The 25,461-nt window shown below is 38.3% G+C and overlaps 1 protein-coding gene and 1 long non-coding RNA gene across 5 annotated transcripts in view; one reads left to right on the top strand and one right to left on the bottom strand.

The window, feature by feature from the left end:
* CDH8 (cadherin 8) overlaps window positions 1–25,461 on the top strand; it is a 385,302-nt gene that overhangs the window by 25,188 nt on the left and 334,653 nt on the right. The window lies entirely within an intron of this gene.
* LOC116555496 lies at window positions 1,199–24,840 on the bottom strand. Its single transcript, XR_004270553.1, has 4 exons — window positions 24,829–24,840; window positions 24,335–24,339; window positions 16,023–16,029; window positions 1,199–1,547 (listed from the first exon to the last, which is right to left on the bottom strand). It is a non-coding gene; the product is annotated as an uncharacterized LOC116555496 (long non-coding RNA).

Here is a 25,461-nt window from a genome sequence, read left to right as displayed (position 1 = left end):
AGCATAAGGGGCTATTGAATTATGTCAAAGGGCTTCTCTGCATCAATTGAGATAATCATGTGGTTTTTGTCTTTGGTTCTGTTTATGTGGTGAATTACGTTTATAGACTTGCATATGTTGAACTAGCCTTGCATCCCTGGGATGAAGCCTACTTGATCATGGTGGATAAGCTTTTTGATGTGCTGTTGCAATCGGCTTGCCAGTATTTTATTGAAGATTTTTACATCAATGTTCATCATGGATATTGGCCTGGAGTTTTCTTTTCTTGCTGAGTCTCTGCCGGGTTTTGGTATCAGGATGATGTTGGTCTCATAAAATGATTTGGGAAGAATTCCCTCTTTTTGGATTGTCTGGAATAGTTTCAAAAGGAATGGTACCAGCTCCTCTTTGTATGTCTGGTAGAATTCGGCTGTCAACCCTTCTGGACCTGGGCTTTTTTTGGGTGGTAGACTCTTAATTGCTGCCTTAACTTCAGACCTTGTTATTGGTCTATTCAGGGTTTCCACTTCTTCCTGGTTTCGGCTTGGGAGGATGCAAGTGTCCTGGAATTTATCCATTTCTTCCATGTTTACTAGTTTATGTGCATAGAGTTGTTTGTAATGATCTCTGATGATGGTTTGTATTTCTGTGGAATCTGTGGTGATATCCCCTTTATTGTTTTTTATTGCATCTATTTGATTATTCTCTCTTTTCTATTAATCTGGCTAGTGGTCTGTCTATTTTGTTGATCTTTTTGAAAAACCAGCTCCTGGATTTATTGATTTTTTGAAGGGTTTTTTTGTGTGTGCCTGTCTCCTTCAGTTCTGCTCTGATCTTAGTTATTTCTTGTCTTCTGCTCGGTTTTGAGTTTTTTTTTTTAATCTTGCTCCTCTAGCTCTTTCAATTTTGCCAATAGGGTGTCAATTTTAGATCTTTTCTTTCTTCTCATGTGGGCATTTATTGTTATATATTTTCCTCTAGACACTGCTTTAAATGTGTCCCAGAGATCCTGGCATGTTGTGTCTTCATTCTTGTTGGTTTCAAAGAACATCTTTATTTCTGCCTTCATTTCATTGTTTATTCAGTCCCCTTTTTTATCAGTTGAATGGGCAACTCTGTCTGCCAGGAACTCCAATTGCCAGCTAAAACGGCGCCCAGACCCATGTATTTTGTACAGAGAACCGCTGCGCCCCGGCACCGGCCAAAACAGCCCGCTGGCAGAAACAGCCCTGCTGGCGACCCGTGGGGCTCCTCCACCTGGGAATCTCCTGGTCTGTGGACCATAAAAATCCCTCTGGAAATGTGGTGGCCACTCACCCTCCGCGCTGGGAGCTGGAATCCTGAGTTGCTACTAATTGGCCATCTTGGATCTATCCTCTCAGGTGTGGAATTTTCTACTTTTGGTGTCAAGTCAGTGCTCAAAAACTTTCAGATGTGGGAGGTTTTCCAATTTCAGATTTTCAGATTAGAAATGCTCAGTGTGTGTGTGTGTGTGTGTGTGTGTGTGTGTGTGTGTAACATTGATTTTTGGCTCAGGTTGTTTTAGTCCTTGTTCTGTAAGTCCTGTGCTCTGCAGGTGGTCAGAATTCTTTTATACTAAATCTTATTTCTTACATAAACTTCTCTGCTCTCTATCCTCCCTTTTTTCCTCCTACCTGGGCTTCTGAGCTGTTCCTTATTTGGATGTAACTCTCTTGCTGGTAATGCCACATCTATTTATAATTCTCTTCCTCCAAGGCACTGACTCATTTTCTCTCTTTAAATATGACCTTCTAACCTTCCCTCTTCACTGAAACTTGGAAATCATTTGGGTGGTGCTTAGTATGAAGGACACGGGATGACAAATAATTAAACTATATTACAGTTTACGGTGTTTGTGACTGGTGAGAAAATTGCACTTGACATGCCATTATTTTTTTTGCTGGTCGTTTGCATGTTAAGTGTGCTGGACTATGCATTCACAGCTAAATTGTATCTTCGGCCTTGTGAGAACAATTCAGTCAGTTCCATGAAGCTTCTGCCTACTCAAACAGAGCCTTGTGAACCAATAATTTGGCAGGAATGCAAGTCAGCATTGCGTGTCTCAATCTGGCTAAACAACAAGAGTTTACTGCCTCTTCTCCAATGTCCCGACTTAGAAATAAGGGTATCCCAGAGCTGTTGGAAACTTTGGATGCTAATATAAATAAAGAGAATAATATTAGTCATTTACATTAGCAGAAACCCTAAACACACATGCACACCTACGCATGTACACACATATGCACATGGAGGATCTCTTAGCTGAGTTTTTGCATGAGAAAAACTGCAAATCATCTCTTAACCCTTTTTTTCCCTTGTAGCTCCAGACTGTCACTCTGTTCACCTCATTCGTTACCAAGGGACCAGGCTTATGTTTGTAGATGCTTTGAGAAGTGAATTCAACCAGCTTTCTTTTAAGGAGAGTCTTGCATATTTTGCCTACTTTTTGAGAATCACTTCATGAAGGCAGATATTTTTCCCACTTGAAGCAAAATAATAGCAGTCATATGTTTACGGATGACACAATCAGATTATATAATTCTGTGTCTTAAACAGATAGCAACAAGATAGTCAGTGTACAAAAAAGCAAGTGCAGAGTACTGATTCCTGTCACAAGTATGAAGCTGAAGTTCACAGGGAAGCATTGAGCAAATATAAATGCTGCATGACTGGAAAGTGACTCATTGCATATTCACATGACGGAATAGCATAAAGCAATTAAAAAATTAAGACTTATAACGTGAGAGCATGGTTGCAACTTAATAAATACCAGAGGCAAGATATAAAATGTGTATAGAATATAATAGTTAAAATACACATGTGATACAGTCAGAGTGCCTGACATATATCTGTTAAAATATGTATGTGCACATGAAAAATATATTTAAACATTTTTGTACCTATTTCCAAACTGTGAATATAGTTGTATTTATTCAAACTTTTACAAAAATAATGAGCCATTAGTACCCATTATTCTGCTCACCCATATTCAATACTTTTAGTCATTCTACTGTTATTTTTTTCAATTACCTCCACCCCCATAAATGCACACACATTGCCAATGCTCTTGGTTTAAATAGTTAATTTAAAGATAATGCAAATCATGTCTATAACCACTGTTTACTGTTTTGATGTGAAGATTTCTCCAGCTGAAAACAACATAGAATCATAAAATTTCCCAAATGCATGATTATATCTAATGAGTACATGATATCCAGGTAACCCATCTTAAAAATATTGAGGAGTTAATTTCTGACATTGATTCAGATTAGTAACTATACTGCAAAGCAATACAGGAGAACTTGTAAGAAAATATATCAATATATTCCATCTCTTTTCATGCAATATAGGTGGTTGGATTATGAGTTTTAAAAATTAATTTTCTGCATTTTATTTCCTTAATGTGCTTTTATTAAAATGTAAAGCATAATAAAATGAGAAAAAACGTCATATTTTGCAAGTATCTTAACATCAATGCCATCCATTCATAGCAAATTCTTAGGGGCTATTACTTAATGTGAAATTAATTTGGTAAATAGAATCTCACTTTAAAAACTACACCTGTGCTAACCACTTGTAGCATCAATCTCATCAATTAATAAAGCACCAGGCTTATTTAATCATTTTAATGAAACTATGAAGAGAGAAAGCAAAAAGAGAGAAAGAAAGCTACAATCTTTCTTCATTGCTAAATGCACATTAAACAAGTTCTGTAATAATAGAATAGACCAGATATTAACCAGATGTGAAGGTTTTATATTTGATTTTCTTAATGGGCAACTGAGTCTTCAAGTAATATAGTCAGCCTACAGGTTGCTTCTAATTTTTTCACTAGATAAGAATGACCTAGAAAAGTTATTTATGGAATCACGTTATTTAAAAAAGATAAAAGTGTTACAGCGTTTACAGAATTTCTTTTGGCCTGGCTAAGAATGTTTTCTAGACAGTGGTATTTTAAAAATAGTTCATTATTTTCCATCTGTACATATCATTTCCATTATAATTAACTTAAATTCACCCACTTGCATGCTCACACACACCTTCGCCTAATTTGATCATGCTTGTTTCTTTCCCTAAGTCATTGAATATTTTGATACACAGTATTTCGATACACAGCCTTGTCCATAATCAAAAATTGGAATACTCAGTTAAGATGTGAATATGTTTTCTCATCAGTACTGGCTCTCTCACCTCAGATTTTAATACGTTTAGAAATCCCTTTAGATGTTATATCCTGGAGAAGAAATATAATACACTACATTTTTATTACTCAAAGTGAGGTCTGCAGACCACCAGCATCAATACATGGGAGCTAGTTAGAAATGCAGAATTTCATTCAACATTTGCACACCGGACTTATTGAATCAGAATCTGTGTTTTAACACTGTCCCTAGGTAATTCATGTGCACGTTAAAGCCTTTAAAATGAAATATATATTTAGTTTTTAGGAAATCAGCCAATCATTAATCAATGCCTCTATGGGTAAGATCATGCTTTTTTGCTCTCTGTACCCAGCCAGAACCCCTTTTGAATACCACCCAATTTTTAAAAAAGGGTCATGGGGGCCAGTGTTTGGAAAAATCCTAGGTGATGTTTTGAAAAGAAACAGCTGCTTATTTTATTTGAACCCCATGGGGTAGGTGATGAACATGGTGGGCTGATGGGACTCCTTCCACATTGCATGTGATGGTGAAAAGCAACCACCTGTGTGTGCACCCATGTTCCTACTCCCAGCTAATTCCTTGGTGAGAACTGTTAACTGTTCTCTGCTCAGTTCTGTGGACTACTTCCTTTTCTCTGTATGTATTTATCACAATGAGGCAGATGCGTTCTGAAATCTACAGAGTATCAAATGTCACTGGACTTCCATGGAAGACAGTAGCAGAATCTAAATGAGACTGATCAGAAGGGCTGAGGAATATTGGGAAACAGCAGGGAATAAAACACTACACGAATATTTCTATTTCTCCCTATTCCTAAGAAAAACCCAGCAGGGTTGGATTTTTTTTTTTTTTTTTCTGTGAATATACTGTTGGAACTAGGAAACTGATAACATTATCCAGGGACATTAAGATGGGGTAGAAAAAGATTTTTTTGTTTTTTGAGACGGAGTTTTGCTTTTGTTGCCCAGGCTGGAGTGCAATGGCATGATCTCAGCTCATCACAACCTCTGCCTCCTGGGTTCGAGCGCTTCTTCTGCGTCAGCCTCCTGAGTAGCTGGGATTACAGGCATGTACCCCTGCTCTCACCTAATTTTTATTTTTGTAATTTTAGTAAAGACAGGAGTTTCTCCATGTTGGTCAGGCTGGTCTCGAACTCCCGATCTCAGGTGATCCAACTGCCTCTGCCTCCCAAAGTGCTGGGATTACAATCTTTGTGCATTGCTAAATGCACATTAAACAAGTTCCGTAACCATGGAATAGACCAGATATTGTCAGCCATGTAGTAAACACTCAATAGATACTATCACTTTATTCAAATTGCTTAAAATGCCTTTTTCTCTTGGCGCCAGGTGCAATCATGCCATCTGTACCTGGTGCCAAGAGAAAAAGACATTTTAAGCAATTTGAATAAAATGATAGTATCTATTGAGTGTTTATTATATGGCTGACAATATATTAAAGTTTGCCTATTCAATCTTCACAGAAGAAGTCCCCTGATAAAAGTACCATTATACACATCACCAGATCAGGAGAGAGTCACTGAAGGGCATAGTTATTTCCACCAGAAGGTGCAGGGTACACAAATAGTGATTACGTGATGAAGCCGGGAGTCAAATATGAGCATGGTGATCACAGAGTTTGTTCCTGTCACCATGGCAACACAGAATCGCATTTGAACCTTAGGTGGCTGGCGCTCAGTGTGCTAGGCAGTGACCCCAATTTGCAGATGAGAAAAGTGAGATAATGGAAGGAAAAAAAGGTATATTCTCATGACTCAGAATGTAAAAGGTCTAATAAGATTTGAGCAGACAATGAGAGATGTTTCTCTAATTACAAAGCCACCTCACGTAGTTTTGCACCTTTATATGCTTTGCTAGTCGGGGACAGTGCTGCATGTAAATCCCTTGAGAAAAGAAAAATGTCCCTGAGGTTTATGCTTGTCATGGCTTTGTTTTATTTATTTTATGAGAAGAAGAGATGACACTGGCATAGTCTGGGCCTGGGCAGAATGGATACCAAGTACACCGTGATTTGGGGGTTATTCTCCAAATATGGGGGTTAGCTCAGTATCTTGAATTTTTTACTTTCTCATTTAAAGATATACATTAAAAATAATTATGCTGATGAATAAGAAAAAATGATGGAGGAGTAGCAAAAAGAGAAAAATGATTTTATTGAGAATTTCAGACATTTTTCTAGGTGCTTTAAATATATTTACATATGTTATTATTTTCCATTTCACAGATTAAAAAATTAAGACTTTTGGTTGGAAGTAAATGTTCACTGGCTAGGTGACCAGAGCGTAATGATTCTGGCTTTGCCTGAACTGGGCAGAGCTTTTAACCTCACCAGAGCTGTAGCATGAAGTTAGGGAGTTCTGGAATCTTTTGCTAAAACTGGGCAATTTTCTAGGTTCTTCTTAAAATGAGAATCACCAGAACAGCAAAAAGAAGAGTGGGATGAAAAATAAAATCCTGTACACATAGACAGGATCTAAAAGAAGACAAAACACTTGTATAACCCTCCAGTTGCTTGAACTAATTGTGTTAATGCTGAATAATTTAGTAACAATTCCCTGTACTCTTGGAAACTGAGCTGGCAGACAATATTGCAGAGGCTCCAGAGGTGGGATCTATAATTTACTTAGCTCTCTGCAGTGACTTCCCTGATGCCCCTTGTAACTTTATGAGCCTTTTTCCAAATAGATACATGCTCCTCTGTTGCATCTTTTCCATTCCAGCCTGCATCTTGGTGACTTTCTCCTGAGCAGTTCTCTGGTGCACCTTGGCCACTGAGAATAACCCCTTTTTGCCTTTAGCAGATTCTCTGAGGAACGGTAATTTGATGAAAGAGCAAGCATGACTCTTAAAAATGACCGAATCCTGTAATTCCTAGAAGCAAGTCAGACTCCCTAGCCACTCAAAAGCTTTATTTAGAATGTGGCAGGGTTATTTATAGTGGAGTTTTTCTTTGCTTTTTTTATGTGCTTATAGGAACCTAAAAGTATAAATGAATTTCTCATTGCAGATTTCCTTTTGTCATACTCGTGTGTGTGTGTGTGTGTTTGTGCACATCCTATTATTTTTTCTCTTAAAGGAGCTTTGCTTTGGCAAAGCTCATCCTCTGATGGCATCCCTGACTTTGTAGGAACATTTGTAATCAGCTTTTCCAGGTGTTTTCAGAAATCATTATTAGATGTTTGCAATGGCTGGTCCTATTGATCAAGGCCACTGTTTTTCGAGTACTCTCTTCTGTTTTTCCTGTCATTAAATTCTTACCGTAAAGGTTTTAGTTTTTTTATAGCTAAGCCCCAATTTCACATCTCAACTACACTATTGGACATGCATTTAAGGCTGTGGCTTGTGTCTGTAATCTCAGCACATTGGGAAGCTAAGGTTGTGATCACCTGAGCCTGGGAGTTCAAGGGTGCAGCTAGCTATATGATCATGGCACTGCACTCCAGCATGGGCAACACAGCAAAACCCTCCCCATCAAACCCCCAAGAAAGAATGCATTTAAATGTTTCTATCTTTTCATCCATCCCTCCAGTTAGAGGAAAGACACAAGCAAAAGAAAAAAAAAAAGAGCTGAAAGACCAAACAATAAATATGGAGACCCTCCCAGCTCCTCACCATCATATACACATAAACAAAATGAGGTGGTAAGACAGGGTCAAAGAGATACAAACCACAGAACCAAGTGGTAAATAGAGAGTGAAACAGAAATCCCAAAATACAAAGCCAAAGTCACACTGCAAGCGATACAACATAATAAGGGACCTAGGCTGGGCACAGTGGCTCACACCCGTAATCCTAGTTCTTTGGGAGGCTGAGGCATGATAATCACTTGAGCACAGGAGTTTCAGACCAGACTGGGCAACACAGCAAGATCTCAGCTCTACAAAATATCTTTAAAAATCAGCTGAGTGTGGTGGTGTGCATCTGTGGTTCCAGCTGTCGGCTGAGGCAGGAGAATCAAGGCTGCAGTGAGCTGTGTTGGCACCACTGCACTCCAGCCTTGGTGACAGAGCAAGATACTGACTCAAAAAAAAAAAATAATAATAAAGATAAAAATAGATTTAAAAAAGAAGGTGAGACCCAGAAAACATACAGAAAGTAAGAGATTTTCACAAGATTACAGCATTCAAGAAACACAGAGGATCACAACCAATGAGAGAGAAAATTAGGTAAAGTAAAAATGAAGACTTAAAGAAGGAAACGGAGTAGGATAGTGCCCAGAGAGAAGAAGGGAAGGCCAGAGAATAAGCAAGTAGAGAAAGGCCAAATGCAAAGGATTTGGGGCTCCACTGCGTGATTCTCACTAGGCCCAGGCTAATTTCTTTTAGCCCCTGGACAGATGGGTTAATATATACTTTTGTGACATTTCTGATCACACAGGTTCTGATTTTTTTGTTGTTTTTGCTTTGGAAAAGACTGTATTTTGATTCTAACACATGACATTTGCTGAATAACTGAGGCTGCAGGACTTGGCATGAAGTCAGAACAACTTGAGTGAACCGACAGACACGATGATCTTTCACTATTCTTAAACTTTCAGAGACCAATTCTGGTTTTTAGCCTTATACATTTTCTAGGAATGGGCACTAGCAAGTAAATCCTGGCCATTTTACCTTAAATCAGATATGGAGCATAATAATTTAATAATAAGTCTTTAAATAACATTATCACAAGCTTTCTACCTACAGACTATGGCATCAGTTTAGAAGAGACATAGGAAGGTACAAAAGGCATATGGGTAAGCCCTTGAACAATTAACATCTTTCTAAAACTTTGTAAAATTGTGAAATGGTCTTTTGAAACATTGGCAAAAAATATTATAAAACAGGATTTATCTTTCTATTATATTTGGGTTTAAAAACAACTTAATTTATGCAGGTAATTTTAAAATAATCTAAAATGGCCACAGGAAAGGCTAATGCTAGTTTTTTGTTTCTGCTACTTTACAAATAATTTGAGCAAATGCTTTTTACAAAATCTTTTATTTTTAACTTTTGTGGGTATTTAGTAGGTATATATATTTATGGGGTGAGCAAATACATTAAAAATGTATGGCTCAGTAAAGAACAAGCAAGGTGGAAGTTGGAGAATATACATAGATAGAACCAAAGAAAATAATACTTTTTTGACTACTTAGTACTTTCCCGGATATATGAACTCTTATTTAGATCTCACTTGAATCCTGTGACATAAGGTTATTAACATCAACCCCCTCTTAACAGATAAAGAAATAGGTTTAGAGAAATTTACTCACTGTCCCAGTTTGGTTAATAAGGTGGGGAACTGGGGTTGGAATGCAAAACTAACTTATTTCCAAAACCTATACTTCCTCTGCCTACACTGTGCCACCCCCTCCCTCACTTTATTTGGTTCTTTCTTGTGTTTCTTTACACATGGATGAGCTCTTATGGAAATAGGAGCAAAGTTCTCATGGAAAAGTGTTTATTTTTACGCAGCATGATTTGTTCTTCCAAATATTTCTTTTGATCATCCCAATAACACAAAAAGCCAAGTGAGGTGACTAAGACGGCCTTAGACACACACCAGGAACCGGACCTTTGGACACCTTGTCGTGTCGTGATCATATTGCCTCACCAGAGGCTTTTGTGAATCAATCAGCATTGCAGGTGGTGTTCCCCCCCTGGTAACTCCTCGCCATTCAAAGCATGTTGAGATTAGTACTGTAGTTCCAGGTTGCCCTACAAAGCAGGCCTCTTAAGACATCCACTCATAAATCTTGCAGCATGCCAGTGCAGCTACGGTAAGAAAGCCCTGAGTGAGAGTCCTATGTAAGTGCACCACTCAATCACGTGGTTTATGTGGTCTATTTTTATTTTTTTTTTCAGACAGAGTCTCACTCTGTCGCCAGGCTAGAGTGCAGTGGCGTAATCTTGCTCACTGTAACCTCCACCTCCCAGGTTCAAGAGATTTTCCTGTCTCCCGAGTAGCTGGGACTACAGGCATGCACCGCCAAGCCCAGCTAATTTTGTGTGTGTGTGTGTGTGTTTTTAGCAGAGACGGGGTTTCACCATGTTGTCCAGGATGATCTCGATCTCTTGACCTTGTGATCCTCCTGCCTTGGCCTCCAACGTACTGGGATTACAGGCATGAGCCATGGTGCCTGGCCTGTGGTCTTTTTTAATTCCAGGGACTAATCTACTTCCCTACTTGCACTGGCAAATGTGAGCTGAGAATCTGGATTAATAATAGACATCCTCCAAGGACATATTATTTCATGAGGTTTTCAAAAACTGTACTACTTTGTGACCTCTTAGCTTCACATCATTCAAGATTGTGCTCCTTAATATATCCTAGCACCCCACATTGTGAGAGCTGCATAACACAGGCCAGAAAAACATACATGCAAGGATATAGGGGAAATTATTTGCTAATATTTGAGGAAGGCTTTTGCAGCTGAGTCTTCCTATAGGAATACTTCACTGGGCTTGGATTTGGGTGACAAGAGGTAGCACAGTTCAATGTCCCTTGACTTTGCAAGTGCTGGGATACAGTTACATACTGTGACCTGGTAGGGAAGTGTTGTCATACTTACAAAGAAAATCAAAATGCCTGGGAGCTGCTCCTTGAGATGTGATGGGAAGTAAAGTCTGCATCTGAAGGATCCTGTGTCTCAAGAGAACTTTGGAGGTAGCTGAAGAAAGTGTTCTTATTCTGGAATTAGAGCCTTGTAAGAATCTTTGCAAACACAAAATCCTCTCATTCTGCTATTCTGTAAACTCCACAAGGTTCTGGCTTTCTCTCTTAAATTTAGAAAAGGGTCAGCACAATGGAAGCTTTTCTATTCCATCTAGCAAGGGCTTGGGCTGAGAGGGATTTTACTCTTTCTCCCCCGAAAACTCTAAGCATTAAGACTGATTGACTGAATACAGGTACTTAATTTGAACCTCTATTCTCTTTAAAGAACAGTATTTTCTATTTTACAATTTACTGTTTAAAATATATTGTTTTACCCAAGCCCCCAAGCCTTGCTTTTCATGAACCATAACCTTGTGTTTGAAACACCAGGGGGTATACACATTCGCATATCCACAGACACACACATTTATACAGAATTAGAAAATGATGATTAGCATAAATTTCTGAAACCATTAGCAAGTTTTCAACACAGCTTCTATCTTTTTTGTTGTTATAACCACAATGGCTTGTCTATTTATCTGTCATCTTTATTGCCTGAAATAGAACAGCTTATATGGAATATCCTACCTTGCAATACCTTATTGACCTCTGCAGGTCAAGAGTCCAGGCTCGTATCTTTTTCATGGAGAAATATGGTAGCCTGGAGGGTTGTGACAATGAGATTCTGTTCTGAAGTTAGACAAAGCCAGGCTTCAAGTCCTGTCACCACAGCCCCATACTCAGCTTGTAAACTTATGTGAGAGTTAGTGTGGTTAACCCTCAGTTTCCTCATTGAGAAAGTTAGTTTGTAAGATTTGTCCTTTAGGAATTCCCCTAAACAATAGATGTGAAATCCTAGTTCACTGAGTGGGGACTAAGTATTATGATATTCTATTCTAGACATTTCATGCCTTGGACATTTTTGTCATTAATTAAAGCTTTTTAAAATTACCATTAGCTAGATGTCTTTTGATCCCATTATTCTATGGCCATATGTTTCCCATCTGTACAATAACCTGGGTGCCTTCAGTACTTTCCAGTGCCCTTTGGAATACAACATTCTGTTTCCCTATGATTTTGATTCATACAAACTGATCCTAAGTGGGAGAAGCAGTGTTTTGCCTTCTGAAGGCATAGAGGAAAGTGTAAGGGTTATTGCCGAGTTTAAAATGAGGAAACTGAGGCCAGTATAAGAAAATTAAATGCCAATTTATTCAGCTCCTGAGCGAGGTTCTCTGGTCTGGGGAAAGGGGACCAGAGAAGTCGTGCCAACTTCCTGGGGCATGGGGTTTTTATGGCTATGAGGAATGAGCAACAGCTGGGTGCTCTGATTGGCTCCAGGGGAGCGGGATGGGAACGGGGCAGGCCACTATTGGTTGGCGGGTTGTCAGGCGGTTTTTCCGGTATGAGATCTGGCCAGGGGAGCCATGTGGCAGAGCTAGGTGCCGAGTGCAGAGCCTGGTGCTGGGTACAGAGTCAGGTGCCAAGTGCAGAGGTGGGTGTGTCCGGCCTCCCAGGGAGGCAACCAGCCTTACAGAAAGTATATGTTTAATTGTCACTTACTTTTCAATATTTAAAGAGAAGAAGAAAAAGTAGCATAAAATGATGGATAACCACATTCCATATTGATAGATGAACATGTCTAATATTTCAAAATGCCGCATGCCAATATAATAATTATTTGGAAGATCAAGATGAGAGGGATATCAAAGATGACTCCAACTTTGAACCTCCACCCTCAGTAACCCATCTAATTCAACAGTTATGTGAGACACAGTAGATTGACTTCTGTCCTGCTGTAGACCACCTTAGAGGAACATAAGTCAAAAGGATCATCTCTTTTGAGCCATCTAAGAGTAAACATATCCCTGAAAAAAACCACAGTCAGGCATTACAAACTGTTCATGCATGCAAGTATAAAATAACCACCATCATAATACTATGAATTATAATGAAATATTAAATCTATAACATCTTATAAGGAGATTGCATATTAAAACATACTTTATAAAAGCTATTATGTTGCAATAACATAGAGCTATTCAACTGCTATTATTTTTTGTGCAAAATTTTAAAAACGCTTGATCTTCAAACTGTTGCAAAGGTTAAAATAAATCCTGATTCAAAGTATATGGAATTTGTTGAAATAAAAGCTAACTTTTAATGGCACATTTTATAAATACCGAAGAGAAGGAATCCCTGATTCACAATAACTTAAGCATGTTATATGCCTGCCTCCTTCAAGATACGCACACATGCTTACCACCGAAATCGCATATTTATTAAGACAATTTTTAACCTTTGTACTAATGGATGATTATGTGCCAGACATTTCTGATAAATTTGTTTTTAAATACAGTGTCAGTAAGATCCATTACCTAAGATAAATTGTAAAACTTGTAAATTCACCTAAGATTTCTATTGACTTGTTCTTATAAAAATGGGGTATTTTATCACCAGAAGTTTATTTCTAGACTCTGCTGTATCACAACATCCATTTTAGAATCCCCTTCTAATACATGTAATAGGAAATCTGATTATCATCAATAATGCGAATGGCTAACATTTTGACTACTTTAATGCTTGCAATAGGTTGAACACTTAGGGCATATCTCATTGAGTGCTCTTATACTCCATATGAGGTACACACTGTCATGTATTTCAGTTTGTAGATATAAACTGATTTAATGAGGTTGTACAGTTTCTTTAAGGTCAGTCAGCTGAAAGCTGCTGAGTCAAACCCTAAATGTAAATATATTTGCTTTCAATTTCAATTCTAAATTTTTCTGATAAATAGTCTCTTATAAAAAAGTTGAAGTTTCTCGGGTAGACACATTATATCATTTCATCAAACATATGCACACACAGTTTAGAAACTACTATGGCATTCTACAGATTAATTTACTTTCTTTTTCTCAAAATCAATACAATTGATTAACTTGTTATTACAAAGTGTTGACAAATTATTGAGTAAAGTGAATTAATACATTTATACTACCATATCTACTGGGGACATATCAGGGTGTTTGCTGAGGTCATGAAGACGCACAAAAAGATTCTGAATGATAAGAAAATTTACTACAAGAAACAAGGTAAAAATATTCAGTAGTGGGCTATTCACTCTTAAACAACCTTACTCCTTTTTTCTTTTTTTTTTTTTAATTGTGCTTTGGTCTCTGGCGTATATGTGCACATCCTGCATTCTGCAGGATTGTTGCATAGGTACATAGATGCCATGGTGGTTTGCTGTCTCCATCCCTCCTGCCACCTACATCAGACATTTCTCCCAGTGCTATTCCTCCCCATCCTCCTCGCCTACTGCTCTCCCTCCCCTCCCCTCCCCTCTTCCCCTCCCCACCTACCCCAGTGAGTGTTGTTCCCCTCCCTATGCCCAAGTGTTCTCATTGTTTGTCACCCACCTATGAGTGAAAACATGCGGTGCCTGGCCCTCTGTTCTTGTGTCATTTTTGAAAATAATATCTAATTGTTTTCTTAGCAACAACAGCATTACTACCAGTTCACCTACATTATCCAGATCTCACATTACTCCTGGAAAAGAATTAACAATCAAAACCGATTTGAAGTAAAAAGAATTTCTCTCTCCCCGACTCTTTAACAAAGCACATAGCTTGAAGCTAGTGCAACTTTCCAGGCAGGAAGGGAGAAGATCGCTATGTAAATCATTATCACTGACAAGTTAAGCCTCCAGTCAAAAGCAGAAAGTATAGCTTGTGTATTTACCTCGGGCTATTTTTTTGCATGAGGTAGCTGTGTGAACAGATATACATCAGGTTGATATTCACATATACACACCCTTATTGTATTGAAGGGCTGGTCTCAGGTCACCTTGGATTAGCTGAATTTCAGGGCTTGAATTACTTTCAGGACTCCTAATATACATCTCTCCATCCCAACCCAGAAATCCTAAGTAAAGGAGATGAAGTGAAAATTCCATCTTGAATGAGTTGCTGTTTGATTAACTCTAAGTGTAAGGATTAAACATTAAACAAAGGACTGAGAATGGAAAATTATAAGTCCAGTCTTCTCCACGTAGGTGGTCAGATCTGTTCTTCCAGTCAGCTTTCTCTGTTGCTTCAGAATCACATTTCTGAATTTCAGAGCTAGACCAATCAATCATTCCCTCATTTCTGTGTCTTCATTATCTATGTGAATGAGTCCCAGATCCTTTTCTAGCCTCAACCAACAGCAGTTACTATTATTGAACCTTGGAAAGTCACTCAACTTTTCAGCATTGTTAAATACCTTAAATTAGTTGATAGAAGGACAGCACTTAGAATAGGGCATACTGGTGCTGTATAAAGGTTAACTATAATGACAATCCAAATTTTTATTATTCATTAATAAATTATTGTTAGCTTTAGTTACTGCTAGTGTTACTATTACAGCATCTACTACAACTAGTAGTGCTACTACAAACGTCACTAAATTTGAATTTGGCATTACAGGAGAAAATGATATGTTAAATTTTCTCAGCAACTGTATTAAAGAACAGCTCAGAGACGTATGAGAAAAAGGTTCAACTCAACATTTTAGCCAAAGGCTCTATCTTTCCTCTATGTCATTATGCCTTCAGCATCTCCCTTCTATTCAGTTTTCGGCAGACTGTGCTTTCAAAGCGAATGTTTATTAGTTAAGATATCTGTGTAACATTTTTGTTGGAACTGATAAAACCATCTAACACTGGCAGATGCTAAATAAATGCATGGTTTTTTTTAATCCTAGCTTTTTTCTCACAACATTTTGAAAGCTATTATACTCAGAAAGGATGTAGCATGAACCGTCTTAAGCATGTGAAGAACAGGAATGCTTTTACCTGTTGGTGAGAGTGTAAATTAGTTTAACCATTGTGCAACACAGTGTGGAGATTCCTCAAGGATCTAGAAGCAGAAATACCATTTGACCCAGCAAATCCCATTACTGGGTATATATCCAAAGGATTATAAATCATTCTACTATAAAGACACATGCACACATATATTTATTGCAGTGCTATTTACAACAGCAAAGGCTTGTAACCAACCCAAATGCCCACCAATGATAGACTGGATAAAGAAAATGTGGCACATATACATCATGGAATACTATGCAGCCATAAAAAAGAATGAGTTCATGTCTTTTGAAGGGACATGGATGAAGCTGGAAACCATCATTCTCAGCAAACTAACACACAAACGGAACACCGCACATTCTCACTCATAAGTGGGAGTTGAACAATGAAAACACATGGACACAGGGAAGGGCACCTCACAAACTGGGGCCTGTCAGGAGGTAGGGGACAAGTGGAGGGAGAGCCTTAGGAAAAATACCTAATGCAATTGGGGCTTAAAACCTAGATGATGGGTTGATAGGTACAGCAAACCACCATAGTACATGTATTCCTATGTAACAAACCTGCATGTTCTGCACATGTATCCCATAACTTAATTTTTTTTGTTGTTTGAGATGGAGTTTCGCTCTTGTTACCCAGGCTGGAGTGCAATGGCGCGATCTCGGCTCACCGCAACCTCCGCCTCCTGGGTTCAGGCAATTCTCCTGCCTCAGCCTCCTGAGTAGCTGGGATTACAGGCATGCGCCACCATGCCCAGCTAATTTTTGTATTTTTAGTAGAGACGGGATTTCACCGTGTTGACCAGGATGGTCTCGATCTCTTGACCTCTTGATCCACCCGCCTCAGCCTCCCAAAGTGCTGGGATTACAGGCGTGAGCCACCGCGCCCAGCCCTAATTTTTTTTTAAAAAGGGGATTCTTTTTTTCCCCAAAGAACTTTTAACTCATATATTTGTATGCCCCAGTGCACACAATATGAACATCAGAGACACATGGAAAGCACTATGCATGTGTGTGACCTTTTTCAGGGTCCTTTAAAAAGTCATAATCACTACCTGGCGCTTTACAACCATTATCTCATTTAATTCTCATAATAAATCTAGTTGTTATTATAACTGCATAATTAGAAACAAACACTGCAAGAGGTTAGGTAAATTTTCTAGTGTTGTGAAGACTCTTCTATATGTGCTAAACTCTGACATTCATCTATCTAGCTCTAAAGACTTGTTTCATTCTTCATGATCTCTGTGTAGAAGTAGCCTGTAACTTCCATGATTTTCATGATCCTTTTACTCTGAATTTCTGCCTCTAAATCTCAATCTTTCTTTTTAATAGTTCCAGTCTCTCCAAAAGCTGTCATTCGCTAGTGTTTTAGATCCTAATCCTTGTGACCATAAACAAGTCAGCTCAACATCACTGAGCTCAGATTGTTCATCTGTAAAATATTGGGTCATCTTTATATTTTGGCTTAGATGAGGCAGTAAATGTATGAGAAATACCTAGCAGTGTCTTTCATATTGCAGGCACTTAGTGGATGAAAGCTTCTTTTTTTTTTTTTTTTTTTTTTTTTTTTTTTTTGTTTAGTCGGAGTTTTTTTCTTGTTACCCAGGCTGGAGTGCAATGGCACGATCTCGGCTCACCGCAACCTCCGCCTGCTGGGTTCAGGCAATTCTCCTGCCTCAGCCTCCTGAGTAGCTGGGATTACAGGCATGCGCCACCATGCCCAGCTAATGTTTTGTATTTTTAGTAGAGACGGGGTTTCACCATGTTAACCAGGATGGTCTCTATCTCTTGACCTCGTGATCCACCCTCCTCGGCCTCCCAAAGTGCTGGGATTACAGGCTTGAGCCACCGCGCCTGGCAGGAAAGCTTCTTTTTTTATTATCCTTACTCTTCTGATTATTGTTTATAATCAGATAATGAAGAGGCATCACTGATCATTAAAATTTTCATCCTTCTAAAGCTGTATATTAGTTCTGTTTGCTAATGAGAATCTTGTACTTACCTGATCTTACCTGCTTTGTCATGCCCAGTACCTTAGTTTGAGCTTCCGTATAGTATCTACCCTTCCAATTTCTTAGAACCAAGTCCTTTTATTCCCTTCTGTGTTGATTTTATCAAATCTTTTGGCTCAGTAAGTCATTAGAATAAAATATCTAGTCTTAGAGAGAAAATGATCTTTGGAACCAGCAACTCAAGTTTTATTTCGAAGATTAAGAAAGTGAATGGAGGAAGCAGAGACTTGAATATCTTTTCTAGGTGACTGGTAGCTTCTTTCTGGATGGCAATGTTATTACCTATCCCAGAGGTCCTTTGATCCATGGTCTTACATTGGGTGACTCAGCATTCTCAGTAATGTCAAACATATAGAGGGCATGACTCGTTTAATTACAAGGTGAGACCTTAGGCACATCTCAGAGGAAGAAGCAACAAAGGGATAAATTGAAGTCTCATCAGCTTTCTCTGTGTCTTGGATGGAGGGCACCTGGTTGAAGACAGTATGTTAGACTGAAGAGTCTTAGATGCCAGCACTCCTGGGTTAAAATTCCAATTCTTCCACCAACTAGCCATGTTCTTTTATGCAAATAACCTGACCTCTTTGAATCTCCGTTTACTCATCTGTCAAATGAGGAAAAATACACCTGTAGATATTTGATGAAGTGCTTTAATTATTATTTACCATATATATTTACACATTTTATTGAGATGTAATTTCAAATCTACAGAAAAGTTCTGACAATAATAATGTTAATACAAAAATATTAATACAAGAATCCCACCATATTTATCAAGTTTGCTTCACTTATTTTATCATTTGCTAATTATCTTTTCACACATATTGCATTTTTTTTTAAATCATTTTCCAGCAAGTTGGGGATATTTTTTCCATTACCACAAAATACTTCAATGTATTTTCTAACCACAGAGTAATTATCATGATCTGGAAATGTAGCATTGGCACAATACTATTATTCTATCTATAGTTCATATAAAATTTTGGCAGTTCTAAAATTGCTGTTTATAGGTATTTGTATTTCTTGGTACAGGTCAAGATGACTGACAGCATTTAGTTGTCATATCTTTTTAGTTTCCTTTTATGGAACAATTTCCCAGACTTCCTTGAAATTTATATTTTTGGAGTTTATATGCCAGGTATTTAAAAAAAAATTTTTTTACAAAATATCTGATATTCTCTTTATCTGATATTCTCTTGTGAGTACTACAAGTATGTGTTTTTAACAGAAAACCCTATAGAAGTGATGCGGTTTTCTAAGGGCACCATATTACAAGTTACATGAGGTTGGTTTATCTCAATATTGATGATGCTAACTTTGCTTACCTGGTTGAGATAGTGTCTGCCAGGGATTTTGTTGGCAAAGCTACTATTTTCCTTTTGTTATTAATAAGTAATTTGTAGGGAAATACATTCTGACAATTTTATTTCTCATTAGACTTTCATCCAATAGTTTTAGCATTAATTCATGATTTAAAAAAAAAAATCTCCATTAGGCCAGACGCTATGGCTCATGCCTGTAATCCTAGTACTTTGGGAGGTTGAGGTGGGCAGACCACCATATCAGCAGTTTGAGACCAGCCTGACCAACATAGTGAAACCATGTCTCTACTAAAAATACAAAAATTAGCTGGGCATGGTGGTGTGTACCTGTAATCCCAGCTACTCAGGAGGCTGAGTCAGGAGAATCCATTGAACCCGGGAAGTGGAGGTTTCAGTCAGCCGAGATTGCACCACTGCACTCCAGCTTGGGTGGCAGACTAAGTCTTCGTCTAAAAAAAAAAAATCTCCCTTATTCCTTCTCTATTTATTAACTGGCATTCTACTTTAAGGAAGTCCATGATCATCTGACAACTGTTTTCTGGAAGAGTAAAAATATGGTAGTAGCAAGAGAAAATACATATCATAGTCAGTGCATAGACTTTAAGGGCCTAGATAAAGAACTGGTATATGAGATCACTTGGATGACATGTGCAAAATGACATAGGCAGGGCCTCAAAGAAATATGCATTATGGTCTCTTCTCAATAGAACATCTTCATTTTACTTAAGACAGTGTACCATACGGCAGGATTGTGGAATATTGTGGGAATTCCTGGCACAGCAGCAAAATAGATTCTGAAAAACTTAAAGTTACGGTGGCTTGGAAATAACATTAAAATTATGACCTTATGACCTTTTTAGAGAAAATCTGAATATTAGGGAAAAAGAGAGGAATTATTCTTCTTTAAAAAAACTCCTCAGAAAAGGATTATTATTAAACACACACACACACACTCAATTCTGCAGTCATGAAATATTTGTTTGAGGAGTATTAGCCTCATATATGAAAGAAAACAAAATGCTTAACTACTGTAGACTTGGGCCATGTGTGGTGGTTCATACCTGTGATCCCAGCACATTGAGAGCCTGAGTGAGGCTGGAGCATTGTTTGAGCCCAGGAGTTGGAGGCCAACTTTGGCAATGTAGTAAGTCCCTCATCCCCACAAAAAATAAATATAAATGAATAAATAAATTGTAGACCTAATCAGAGATGCAATAAACTATCCTGATTGATATAGTGTAATTTAATTTGTGTTTTGAAAAGTGTTTTATTAATTAAATTACCACTGAACCATGGGTTTAGACAAAAATTTCTTTTTCTTGGTGATCATTTTATCTATGTCTCTGTTTGTGAGAAAACTTCAGAATTTAGAATGAAAGCTGCTGTAGCTTTAGGGAATGTCAATATTATATGATTTCACATATTCCCAAAAAAAGCCGACTGTACATGAGCATCGTCCAGTGTAATGTGTTAGTACATTAATGCTCTTTTAAGAAGGGAAAATATCAGAACATGCATTTGCTTCGCCTGGTTAGAGATTGGGAAGAATTTTTAGTTGTGATCGTTCTCTGAGGAGGGCAGAATTTGTCCCCATGTGCAGAGTTTTCCGTTCCCTGCAATGATGGTGTCAAAACGGTGTTGTTCGATTAGAAGGCATGATTTTCCCATCCTGGACCTAACCTCAGCCCTGATGCTGTTATTTTTATCTCTGCTTCCGGGGATTGGGTTGGATGACCTGTCAAGCCTCTTCTAGCTCAAATATTCTAAGCTAAGAAATAGAAGAGGCACTAATAAATATTTCCACTGGCCTTGAGTTTTGATGAATATATCTGCAAGGATAGATTACGTTTATTTTTCTTTGTCCGGAGGCAAAGGAGACATGTCTTTAAAGCTGCCTAACCTAACTATCTTTTCAGCATGATTTAAAAACACAGGAAACTTTCACATAGGATTAGGATCAGTATGAGTCATCTGAAGATTTCATACATTCTTGCAGGAGGAAAGTGGTTGAAAAGAACAAGAGTGGCTGGATTATATCTACTGAGTTGGGCAGGTCAGATGTAAGCTTGTGAAGTTGAAAGCAATTTTTCCTTCATCCTTTTAATAAAAATGCGTGTTACTTTTAATTATACAATAATGAGAAAACATATTATTACATATGATTATAGGCTGTCAGTCTTCCTAATGGAATCTGTTCTATTCTAATCCGCCTAAGTAAAGAATAAGACATATAAAAAGTAAAAGTAGACAGGGCGAGGTGGATCACACCTGCAATCCCAGCACTTTGGGAGGCTGAGGCGGGCAGATCACAAGTTCAGGAGATCAAGACCATCCTGGCTAACACGGTGAAACCCTGTGTCTACTAAAAATATAAAAAATAAGCTGAACATGGTGGCACATGCCTGTAGTCCCAGCTACTTGGGAGGCTGAGGTAGGAGAATTGCTTGAATCCAGGAGGCAGAGGTTGCAGTGAGCCAAGATTCCACCACTGCAATCCAGCCTGGACCACAAAGAGAGACTCCGTATCAAAAAAAAAAAAAAAGTAGAAGCAACAGCAAACATGCCTCCTCCCCAGACAGGCCAATCTGTTCCTTTAGAATCTGAGAATCAGAAGATCTTTTGTATAAAACAGTAATTACTTTTAGTAGCCTCTAAACAATTTGCTTTGTTTTGTTTTTCCTTCCCTCTGTATTACAGCTTTAGGTTGGTCCAATCCTGAGACATCGTCCCATTTATTATCCTCTATCACAAGAATTATTTTCTAGGTCTTTTAAAAGAATGTTTTCTTTGTATGTATACTAGGACTATTTCCTCTTTAATACAATTTTACCTGTGAATAACTTGTCTAGGAACAAGAAATCTAGCATGATTTCGTGCAAGGAATCACCTGTTTGAAACTTGATTCATTTTTCTTAATCTCCCTGGGACTCAGAGTTAACCGTCAGACAGATTTGTTAGCAGAAACTAAGTATTGTAGGACACAATCAGAACTTCCATAAAATTGTACTACAAGGAAATATGAACAGCATTGTGATATTTTGCTCTTTTTCCTGAAGTGGTTCTAACATAAAGAGCAAAATCATTTGTAGGGGGATTGAGAAACATGTTCCTTTGCAGTGGTTCTGAAGGGTCAGTAGGCATCAGAATCACATAGAGGATTTGTTAAAGCAGGGATGGTGGGCCTGACTTCAGAGTTTCTGATTCAATACCTCTGTGGTGGGACAGAATTTGTGTTTTTGAGAGGTACCCATGCAAGGCTGACAATGCCGGTCTGAAGACCACACTGTTAGTACCAGTGATCTAACATATCCTCCAAATAGATTCATTTTGGTAGCTTTTGTGAGTAGTAGAACATCAGAAGAGAGTCATAAAGCTTTTTACATTCGATTAGTCATTGGACAAATTTTCCTTGGCCCGTAATAGGTAAATTATGTGCTATGTTCTTCAATACAGAGATTAATAGGGCCCATTTCTCATGTCTAAGGAAATTTACACTCAATTAGAGGAGACGATCAAGGAAATCCGCAACCTCAATACAGCACACTTAGCAATATACTGGTTGCTGTGCAGACACATGAAAGTAGTGCCTGACTCAGTTTGCACCTGGAACCTGCCATCAAAGTAAGATTCCTGGAAACAGAAATCTAAAATGAATTTTGAATGCAATATAGGATTTATTACACTGGAGGACATATCTCAAGAAGAGAGGATAAGAGTTAATGGCACAAATGAGGGGAATGAGAATGCAATTTAAACATGGAAAACAGTTCAGCAGCATAGAACATGTAATACTATGGAGGCATATACTTGGCCCCATAGCTTACTCCCTATTTAAATCCCAGCCATGAGAAATTCCTCCTGGTATTCTTCGGGGTTTGCAGTTTATCATATATGTGATTGGAGCGGAGGGCCAGACACTGAAGATTTTAATAGAAAAGTAATGAGGTTCGATTTCTAGTAAGATTGCCTAAATAAATTTTGATATATTCATTCTTTAGAATACTATGCAGCTATGAAAAATGTTAGTGCTATATGTATATATTATGAACTAGCTCTAAAGCAAGATGTAGAATAGTGTTCATAGAATTTTTTAATTCATGTACACAGAAAAATGAAGAGTCCAATCATTTGTGTATACTTATGTGTGCATAGAATATTTCTTAAGGTATAGACACATGAACATGCATGAACACACATGAAACATAATTTGATAACAGCAGTTGCTTCTGCAGAGAGGGACTGGAGGACAGGGGACTGTGTTAAAAAGGTGACTTTTTACTTTGCCTGCTTTTTTATTAATATTTGACATTCTTTTGACATGTACGTATTTTATTTTTTATCTCACCATATGTATTTACTGCCATTACTGCTACTACTGCAATTAACACATCATTTTAGAGTTGAAAAAGATTACTGTTGCAAACACTTAAAAATGATGGTGGCGGGCGCCTGTAATCCCAGCTACTTGGGAGGCTGGGGCAGGAGAATTGCTTGAACCTGGGAGGCAGAAGTTGTGAGCTTAGATTACGCCATTATACTCCAGCCTGGGCAACAAGTGAAACTCCATCTCAAAAAAAAAAAAAAAGAGTGCCAGGAGGAAAGGCTGAAGGGAGGGAGGACTGTCGACTTTCAGTTAATGTCTTTAGGGATTAAAGTTAGAAATAAGTGGTGACAGATTATATGAAATAAAGGGAATTATCCTGAGAGAGTTATGAAACCCAAATGCTTCCTGTAGTCACTTTATACATAGAAAAATTTTTTGAACCCAATATATGCACATTGAAAAAAAATCTATCTCTGGACCAGGCACAGTGGCTCACACTTATAATCCCAGTAATTTGAGAGGCCAAGACAGGAGGATCGCTTGAGTTCGGCAGTTCAAGACCAGCCTGAGCAACACAGTGAGATCCCCCCCCCCACACTCACACACACAAATTAGTCAGGTGTAGTAACCTGAACCTGTAGTCCATCCCAGCTACTTGGGTTGAGATGGGAGGATCCCAGCAGCCTGGGAGGTCAAGAAGCAGTGAGCCATGATTGTGCCACTGCACAACAGACTAGACAACTAAGCAGGACCGTGTCTCAAAGAAAAAAAGCAAAAAAGAAGAAAAAAATTCTGGTTTGACACCAGGAGGTAAGCTATCTGAAGGCAAGAAATTTATTTTCTGGTTACTGCCATATCCAGCACTTCCTGAGAGGGTATTTAGTAAATGTTGTTAAATGATTGAATCCCAGAGATTTAATTCCTTGCCTTTGTTGAATTTTTTATTCTCTGAACCACTTGTTAAAGGTACTTTCTTCTTCATTCTGGTTCAGAGCCCAAAAAACAGTACATTCCCTTTTACTTATTTCCTGTAAAAATCTCTCTCTCTCTCTTTCTCTCTCTCTCTCTCTCTCACACACACACACACACACACAGAGAGAGAGAGAGAGAGAGAGAGAGAGAGAGAGACATATTTAGCATATATTTTGCAGAAAGCAGGAAGTTACAGAGGAAACATTCAATACATCATCTGGTGAAAAAGTTAAACAAGCAACTTGCTTCTCCAAAGTAATACTAAGTTTTAAGATGACCAGTTTTAGTAATCGATTAGAACAGTTGTCACCTCTTCCAATCTCTGGATGGGTTGCAGAGTGGTGGCATTTTATCTTCTCAGTTCCTCATTTAGAAAAGAGAACTGCTAACTATTCCCTATAGATGCGGAAGAATCGAAGGCAAGTGGTAAAAGAGAAAGGGAGGCAGAGTGAGAGAGATCTTGGATAACTTCCAAGTTTTCTGACTTAAGTAAGTGGGCACACTGGCTTGAGCATGATCTTTGTCCCTAACTTGTATTGCTTTGGACAAAACTCTTATTCTGCAAGAAACTCTGTTTCACACCTGTAAAACAGATAACAATGTATTCTCCATCTGCCTCCAAATGTTGTTTTAAGTGGTATGTAAAATGAAATATGTGCAAGCATTTTGTAAACTTCCCCTGTGCTACAGAAATTTAGTCGTGTTATTGCTTGCCTAGGTTGAGTCCTTTACACATTTGCATTAGGTGTTAAGAGCAACTTGAAGGTTATGATCATTTACATTCCTGATGCCGTGGGTTTCTATGGGGAAATAGCAGCAGAAGTTCACAAAAAGGAAAATCTGTAGTACAGACAGAGCACACAAAAGTGCTTCACATTCTGCGTGGCAGATGGTAGTACCTTAATAGATGTGAGTTTCCTTCCCTTCCACCCCTGCTTACCCAAAATGACTTCAAGACGCTAACTCTGGCAGTTTGGAGAAAATTGGATTCCCAAACTTGCCAAGTTGGTTTAGGGTATGCACATATGATTTATATCTGAGTATTGTTAGTGAAGATAATGGAGTCACAGAGGTGAGAGTCAAATTCTGACTCTTTAATATTATTCAGCTAATGTACACCTTTGCTGTTGGCTCATTCAGCTCCCTCCCTCCCTCCCTCCCTCC

Source organism: Sapajus apella, unplaced genomic scaffold, assembly GCF_009761245.1.
Source record: "Sapajus apella isolate SASKATOON/1434 unplaced genomic scaffold, GSC_monkey_1.0 scaffold15, whole genome shotgun sequence".
NCBI lineage: Eukaryota > Metazoa > Chordata > Mammalia > Primates > Cebidae > Sapajus > Sapajus apella.
This window is presented reverse-complemented; position numbering and strand designations above follow the sequence as displayed.